This window comes from Orycteropus afer, unplaced genomic scaffold, assembly GCF_000298275.1.
Source record: "Orycteropus afer afer isolate SDZICR_OR568_19922 unplaced genomic scaffold, OryAfe1.0 scaffold00296, whole genome shotgun sequence".
In the NCBI taxonomy this organism is placed as follows: Eukaryota; Metazoa; Chordata; class Mammalia; order Tubulidentata; family Orycteropodidae; genus Orycteropus; species Orycteropus afer.
The window spans coordinates 1,484,354-1,492,317 of record NW_006921883.1 but is presented as its reverse complement, the minus strand read 5'-3'; the positions used below and the strand labels follow the sequence as shown (position 1 = coordinate 1,492,317).

The window sequence follows — 7,964 nt, the reverse complement described above, 5'->3', positions numbered from 1 at the left end:
AAGAGAAGACCAAAATGGATGACAGAAAAGACTCTGAAACTTGGCCTTGAATGGAGAGTAGCTAAAGCAAATGGAAGAAGTGACAAGCTAAAAGAAATGAACAGATTTCAAAGAGCAGCTGGAGAAGAAAAAGTCTAAAAGAACTAACAAAGCTGTCCTGGAAGAAGTGCAGCTGGAATGCTCCTAGGAAGCGAGAATGGCCAGACTTCCTCTCACCTACTTTGGTCATATTGTAAGAAGGGACTATTCCCTGGAGAAGGATATCATGCTTCATAAATTGGAGGATCAATGAAAAACAGGAAGGCCCTCAACAAGATGGATTGACACAGTAGTTACCATGATGGGTTCAGGTATAGCAAGGATCATGAGGCTGGCAAGGACCAGGCAGTGTTTTTTTCTGTTGTACACAGGGTCTCTATGAGTTGGAGACAACTTGATGGCCCCTAACAACAACAACAATAACATATACTATAAAGAACTATACTCCAACAAATTTGAAAAGCTAAAAGAAACGGACACATTTCTAGAAAGACACTGGACTTAAAGCAACACAGACTGAAGTAGAAAATTTTAACAGATCTGTAACAAAAGAAGGAATTAAAGAGGTCATAAAAAAACTGCCAGCAAAAATAGTCCTGGATCAGATAGCTTCACTGGAGAATTCTACCCAAAATTCAGACAACAACTGGCAACAATCCTACTCAAACTATTCTGTTGTTGTTATGTGCCAGAGTCAGATCCGACTCATAGTGACCCCTCCTTGGGTTTCTGAGAGTATCACTATGAAGTAGATTGCCCACAAATTTATGGGATAGTCTCAAATTCATTTTATGAAGCAAATATAACCCTGATACCAAAGCCAAGCAAAGAAACCACTAAAAAGGAAAATTACTGACCAATATCCCTTACGGATATATATGCAACAGTCTTCAACAAAATCCTACCCAATAGAATCCAACTACAATATCAATAATAATAATAATAATAATAATACACTATAACCAAGTGAGATTTCTACCAGGTATGCAAGGATGGTTCAACATTCAAGAAACAATCAATGTAATCCACTATATAAATAAAGGAAAGGAAAAGAACCACATGATCATATCAATCAATGCAGAAAAGGCATTTGATAAAATGCTACTCCCACTCCTATAAAAACTCTCAGCAAAATAGGAAGAGAATGGAAAGTGTTCAATATTAAGAGTATGCACAAAACCAATACTGAACATTTTTCTCCATGTAGAGAAGATGAAAACATTCACCTTGCAAAAAGGAACCAGACAAGGATACTGTGGTAGTTAAGGATATGTGTCAACTTGGCTGGGTCTGGTTTTGAGTAGCTTAGCAGGTGGATATAGTTATTCCCCATAATGAGACTGGTAATCAACTCCATGGTATAATCTACTGTGAGCAGCTGAGTAGCTGCCTTAGGGATGTGGTTCACTTCCAGTATATAAGAAAACCCTTTGAGAAAGGTTTCTGAGCTTCTTGGAACATTTGGATTCTGCATTTTGTCAAGTCATCAGTGAATGGCCTGCCATGCTGTGTGCCAAACTTGGGACTGTTTCTGGACTTGAACTAGTGACCTGCTGTGTTGCTAGATATTCTTGGGACTGTGACATTTTATTTGTCAACCTTGGGCTTGTCAATCTCAGCAGTCAGCAGCTGCCTGAGCTAAGAGATGCTTCCAGCTTCAGTGGTCTGGGAGCAAGAGGGGAGCTGAAGCCCAAGGTCAAGGGGCCTTCACCTAGCCCCTACAGCTGGCACTTTGAACTTGGATTTCTAGCCTCCTAAATAGTAAGAGAATAAATCCCTGTTCTTCAAGCCATTTACTTGTGGTATGTCTATTATAGCAGTACTAGATAACCAAAACAGAATTTGGTACCAAGAAAGTGGGGTGCTGCTCTAACAGATACCAAAAATGTGGAAACAGGAGTGTGTCCTTAGACCTGAGATCCCTGCATGGAGACCAGCAAAGGGATGGTGGAAGCTGACTTAGGAGACCAGAATGAGACAGAGAGACAGGGTTACCAGCCCATGGAGGAGAAAGCTGGATGCTTTTGGGCAGGTGGCTTCCTAGAGGAGTGGGTTGTCTTTGGGTCCTAATTGGTAGAAGAGACCAGCATGAGATGAAGCTTCAGGCTTGCCAGCCTATGGAGTGAAAAAGCTGAATATCTCTGAGCAGAAAGCTTTCTAGCAGGGTGGGTTGCCTTAGAGCACTAATTGGCAGAAGCTGAGAGACCAAAGAAACAAGAAGTAGAGCTGCCTCAGCCTCAAAGTGTAGGACCCATGGCCTCTGGGGGTGAAACCACCACAGCTTCCTAGGTTTCAAAGAGTCAGATCTTCACCAACTTGATTCTGGAGTGTAGGGCTGCTGCTAATGAGGACCAGTGAGATGGGGCCATGATCACTGCTCAAAAGTGAGGGCTGTCATGCCCAAATGGCAGAAGAATGGGGCCAAGGGGATGAAGTCGCCACTCAGATGGACTAGGAGACTTGAGCCATCCAGTGAAGGAGATCTGTATAGATGCCAAGGTAACAAGGGGTAAAATTGTAGTAGTTAAATTTGTGTGTCAACTTTGTTGGGCCTGGTTTTGAGTGGCTAGGAAGCTAGATATAATTATTCCCCACGATGAGACTGGTAATCAATTCCATGGTGGAATCTACTGGAGCAGCTGAGTAGCTGTCTTTGGGATGGGATCTGCTTCAAGTATATAAGTTGCTGCTTTGAAAAAGGTGTCTGAATTTTTTGGCATGTTTGGATCCTGCATGTTGCTGATTCTTCATATAAGTGGCCTGCCATGTTGTCTGCTGATCTTGAGACTTGATCTTCTGGATCTTGAACTAGTGGACTGCTGTGTTGCTTGATAATCTTGGGACTATGCCATTTTATTCGTTGAACTTGGGTTTGTCAGCCTCAGTGGCCAGCAGCTGCCTGAGTTAAGAGACACCTCTAGCTTCAGTGGGTTGGGAGCAAGAAGCAGAGCTGAAGCCCAAGGTCAAGGGGCCTTCACCGAGCCCCTAGATCTGGAACTTTGAACTCAGACTTCTATCCTCCTAAACAATAAGAGAATAAATTCCTGTTTGTTCAAGCCATCACTTGTGGTATGTCTGTTACAGGAACACTAGGTAACCGAAACAGATGGCCTCTATCATTACTCCTATTCAACACTGTATTGGAAGTCCTAGCCAGTGCAATAAGCTAAGAAAGGGAAATAAAAGGCATCTATGTTAGTAACAAAAAAGTAAAACTTTCCCTATTTGCAGATTATATGATCCTAAACATAGAAGATCACAGAGACTCAGCAAGAAAATTACTGGAATGAATTGAAAGATTCAATTAAATGGTAGGGTGTAAGATCAACATAAGAAAATGAGTCAGATTCCTCTACACCAAGAAAAATATCTCTGAAAACGAAATATGGAATATAATACCATTTACAACAGCTACCAAAAAGATAAATTACTTAGGAATAAATCTTACCAGAGACAAAAAAAGACTTATTCAAAGAAAACTACAAAACACTACTACAAGAAGCTAAGAGACCTACATATATGGAAAAACATACCATTCTCATGGATACGAAGACTGAACATTGTGAAATGTCAACACCACACAAAACAATCTATAGATTCAATGTAATTCTGATCCAAATTCCATCAACATTTTTTAAGGAGATGGAAAAAATCAACTACTAATTTTATATGTAAAAGAAAGAGATCTCAGATAAGCAAAGCATTGTTGAAGAAAAGAGTTTTCACACTTTCTGATATTAAAACCTATTCTATAGCCATAGTAGTCAAAACAGCCTGGTATTAGTACAGACCAATACATAGATCTATGGAACAGAATTGAGAACCCCGAAATAAATTCATCCTCCTGTGGGACAGCTGATCTTTGACACAGGGCTGAAATCCCTTAAATGGGGAAAAGACAGCCTCTTTAATAAACTGTGCTGGGAAACTGGCCATTTACAGAAAAATGAAACAAGATCCGTAACTCACTCCCTAACAAAAATTAACTCAAGTTGTATCAAAGACCTAAATGTAAAACCTGAAACTATGAAGTTTATCAAAGAAAAAATAGAGGCCAACATACGGGTCCTAATTTATGGAATAAATAGACTAGCAATGCACAAATAGCAGAAGATAAACTAGATGATTGGAAACTTCTAAAAATTAAATCTTATATACATCAAAATATTTCTCTAGAAGAGTAAAAAGAAAATCTACAAATTGGGAAAAATCTGGCAATGATATAGCTGACAAGGGCTTGTCTCTAAAATTTATAGAAAACTCCAGCATTTCTACAGCAATCCAATTAGGAAATGGGCAGAGGACACGAACAGAAACCTCAGCAAAGAAGATATTTAGGTGACCAACAATCACATGAAGAAATCCTTGCTATCATTACCCTTTCCAAACCAAAAAAACTACATCTACTGTCATCAACTGGATTCTGACTCATAGCAACATGCTATTGGGTGTCCTAGGTGGTAAATCTTTATGGAAATTGATTCCTCATCTTCCTTCTGCAGAATGGCTGGTGGGTTCATTAGCCATTAGAGAGATGCAAATCAAAACAAGATATCATCTTATCCTAGTGATAAGTGCAAAGTCCAAAAAGACAGAAAATAAGAAATGCTGGTGAGGATGTGGAGAGATTAGAACTCTCATACACTGCTGGTGGGATTGTAAAATGATGTAAACGCTATGGAAAATGGTATGGCACTTTCTTAAAAAGTTGACCATAGGAATACTATTTAATCTAGCAATCACCTACTAGGTACATATCCTAAAGAAGTGAGAGCTGGGACACAGGTAGATATATACACACCCATGTTCATCACAAGGACCAGTCTCTGGAGAAGGATATCATGCTTGGAAAGTAGAGGGTCAGCAAAAAAGGTGAAGACCTTCAAGGAGATGGATTGACACAGCATCTGCTATGATGAGCTCAAGCATAGCTAGGATTATGAAGATGGCACAGGACTGGGCAGTGTTTCATTCTGTTGTCCAAAGGGTCACTATCAGTAGGAGCTGACTTGGTGGCACCTAACAACAATAGCATGTTCATCACAGCTCTGTTCACGATAGCAAAGAGAGGGAAACAACCTAAGTCCCCATCAATGGATCAATGGACAATCTATAGTATTTACACACAATGGAATACTATGCAAAAATAAAGAATAATGAAGAATCCATGAAACACCTCATAATGTGGATGAACTTGGAGGACATTTTGCTTAGTGAAATAAGTCAATCACAGGACAAATATTGTATTAGTCCACTATCTTAATAAAGTCAAGGAAATGTTTACATACAGAAAGAATTTTTTTTATTGGTTACCAGGAATGGGAGAGAAAGGGAGGAGAAACTTCTAGCTAGATTAGGGACATGTATTGATTTGGGTGAAGGGAAAGGCATTATACCAACAGCGGGTGACCAGCACAAGATCAGTAAAGAAAAAAAAAGACATGGAGAGGTGCTCAAGAGTTACAGATAACAAAGAAAATACTATTACACACACAATATAATTATCAGTATTGTTGTTGTTGTTGTTGTTATGTGCTGTCGAGTCGGATCAACTCATAGCGACCCCTCCTTGGGTTTCTGAGGCAGTATCACTATGGAAGTAGATTATCCCATCTTCCTTCCAAGGAGTGGTTAGTGGGTTTGAACTGCCAGACTTCTGGTTAGCAGTCAAGTGCCTTAGGGACTATGCTACCAGAGTTCCCAGTATTAGCAAACATTAATTTACAGATGGACAAACAGGTAAACAGGCAAGATGACAAGGTATGAGTAGGTGAACAGGAATATACCTATGACCATATATAGATTTGGCAGAGGATATTTCTACATTTGTATTGTATGTACTATAAAAATATCCATATATATAAAAGAGCTAACTGGAGGCAAATCATAATAACTTCTTAGTCAGATTCTGCTGAGTCAGCTCCAACTCCTAGTGACCTTATGCACAACAGAATGAAACCCTGTCTGGTCCTGCACTATCCTCATAATCCTTGCTATGCTTGAGCTCATTGCTGAGGCCACTGTGTCAACTTCTGTGATAAGTTTTTAGCCACCACCAAACACCTTGAGGGAGTGAGTCACTGGACTTCCTAGCTTGGGACCATGGTCGGGAGGACATTGAGCTCTACTGGCATAACACAGTACACGGTTACTAGGTTGTCTTCTTAAGACTGGGGTCTTAAAAGCTTGTGAGTGGTCATCTAAAGTGGAGCTATTAGTATCTCCTCACCAAAACCAAACTCACTGTTGTAGAGTCAATTCCAAATTATAGCAATCTTCATTGGCTTTCTGAGGCAGTAAACCTTTACAGAAGTAGTTTGCCCCATCTTCCTTCTGTGGAGTGGCTGGTAGGTTTGAACCACCAACCTTTTGACTAGCAGTCAAATGCCTTAGGCATTGTGCCACCAGAGATCCTCTTATTTTGCCTAGTCTAGAGCAAAGAAGAGTGAAGAAAATCAGGGACATATGGAAACAATTAGTCCAAAAGTCTATGGACCACATGAACCTCTGCCTTTAAGAATCTGATACCAGAAAACTATAAGGTGTCTGGCTACCATTGCCCACCACTGTGAAAAGGATCATAACAGGAGATCCTAAATAGAGTGGGAGAAAAATGTGGAACAAAACTCAAAATAATAATAATAAAAAGACCAGGCTTATTTGTCTGACAGAGGCTGGAGGAACCTCTTGAGACTATGGCCTTGAGCCATCCTGCAAGCCCAGAACTGAACTTACCCCTATGGCTCAACTTCCAGCCAAACAATAGACAGGGCTTATGAGGTGAAAAATAACACCAGGGAGGTGTGCACTTCTTAAAACAATCAGCCACATGAGAGCAAAATGGCACCGTTTGCCCAGGAATAAAGCTCAGAAGGCAGAAATGGATAGGGAAGAAGGACCAAAGTAAATGGCAACCACAGGGAGGAAGTGGGGCAAGAGCTGTTATACTGTGGGGATTGCAATCAATGTCCCCAAACAAAATGTGTATGAACTATTGAATCAAAAACCAATCTACTCTACAAACTTTCACCTAAATCACAATAAAAATAAAAATAAAGAAATTATATTTTTTCTGAAAATTTCCACTTTTTTCTAGTTTGGCATAGTGCCTAAGGCATCTGACTGCTAACCAGAAGGCTGGCGGTTCAAACCCACCAGCCACTCCTTGGAAAGAAGGTTGGGCAATCTACTTCCATAGTGATACTGCCTTGGAAACCCAAGGAGGGGTCGCTCTGAGTCAGGTCTGACTTGATGGCACTGAGTTTGGTTTTAGTTTTTTGATGTTAATTCTTTTATTCATTTGAAATCTATTTAGCTGTATAAATTATTAACCAATTATCCTTGCACCACTTATTGAAAGAAGCATTCTATCTCACTGATTTGTGATGTGTTTTCATAGCATTTTAGAAATTGAATGAGAGTAAATATTAACATCAGGTAAGATGAGATACTGAGCCATGTAATATCATATTAGTCAGTAGCTACAAGAAATGCTCTTTAGCTTTGAAACCTACTTTCTGAAATAGTGACAGCTATTTTAAACATTCCATTCCTTGGAAGGAAGATTGGGCAATCTACTTCCATGGTGATACTGCCTCAGAAACCCAAGGCGGGGTTGCTATGAGTCAGATCACACTTGATGGCAGAGAGTACTAAAGTTAGCACTGAGACTTGGGATTCTGCTGTTTCGAGAAATACTGAGCCCACCTTCCAAGAGCAAAGAATTAATGTTCCTTTTGCTTCTTTCTTTCAAAGAATTCTGTTGCAACATGAAGTATTGTTTTGCTGAATGAATATCCTAAGATGTAGATACTTCCACAGATTGTTACTTCATGTTGGATAGCCAAATAGTACTACTTATAGAAAAGCAAGCTCTAGCATTTAAACATCAACATTTTATTTGAAGAGGAGGATGGTGAGAAGAC

At 39.8% G+C, this 7,964-nt stretch overlaps 1 protein-coding gene across 1 annotated transcript in view; it reads right to left on the bottom strand.

Moving 5' to 3' along the window:
- Positions 1–7,964, bottom strand: part of ITGA2 (integrin subunit alpha 2) — a 155,527-nt gene that overhangs the window by 110,864 nt on the left and 36,699 nt on the right. The gene's annotated exons all lie outside the window — the stretch shown is intronic.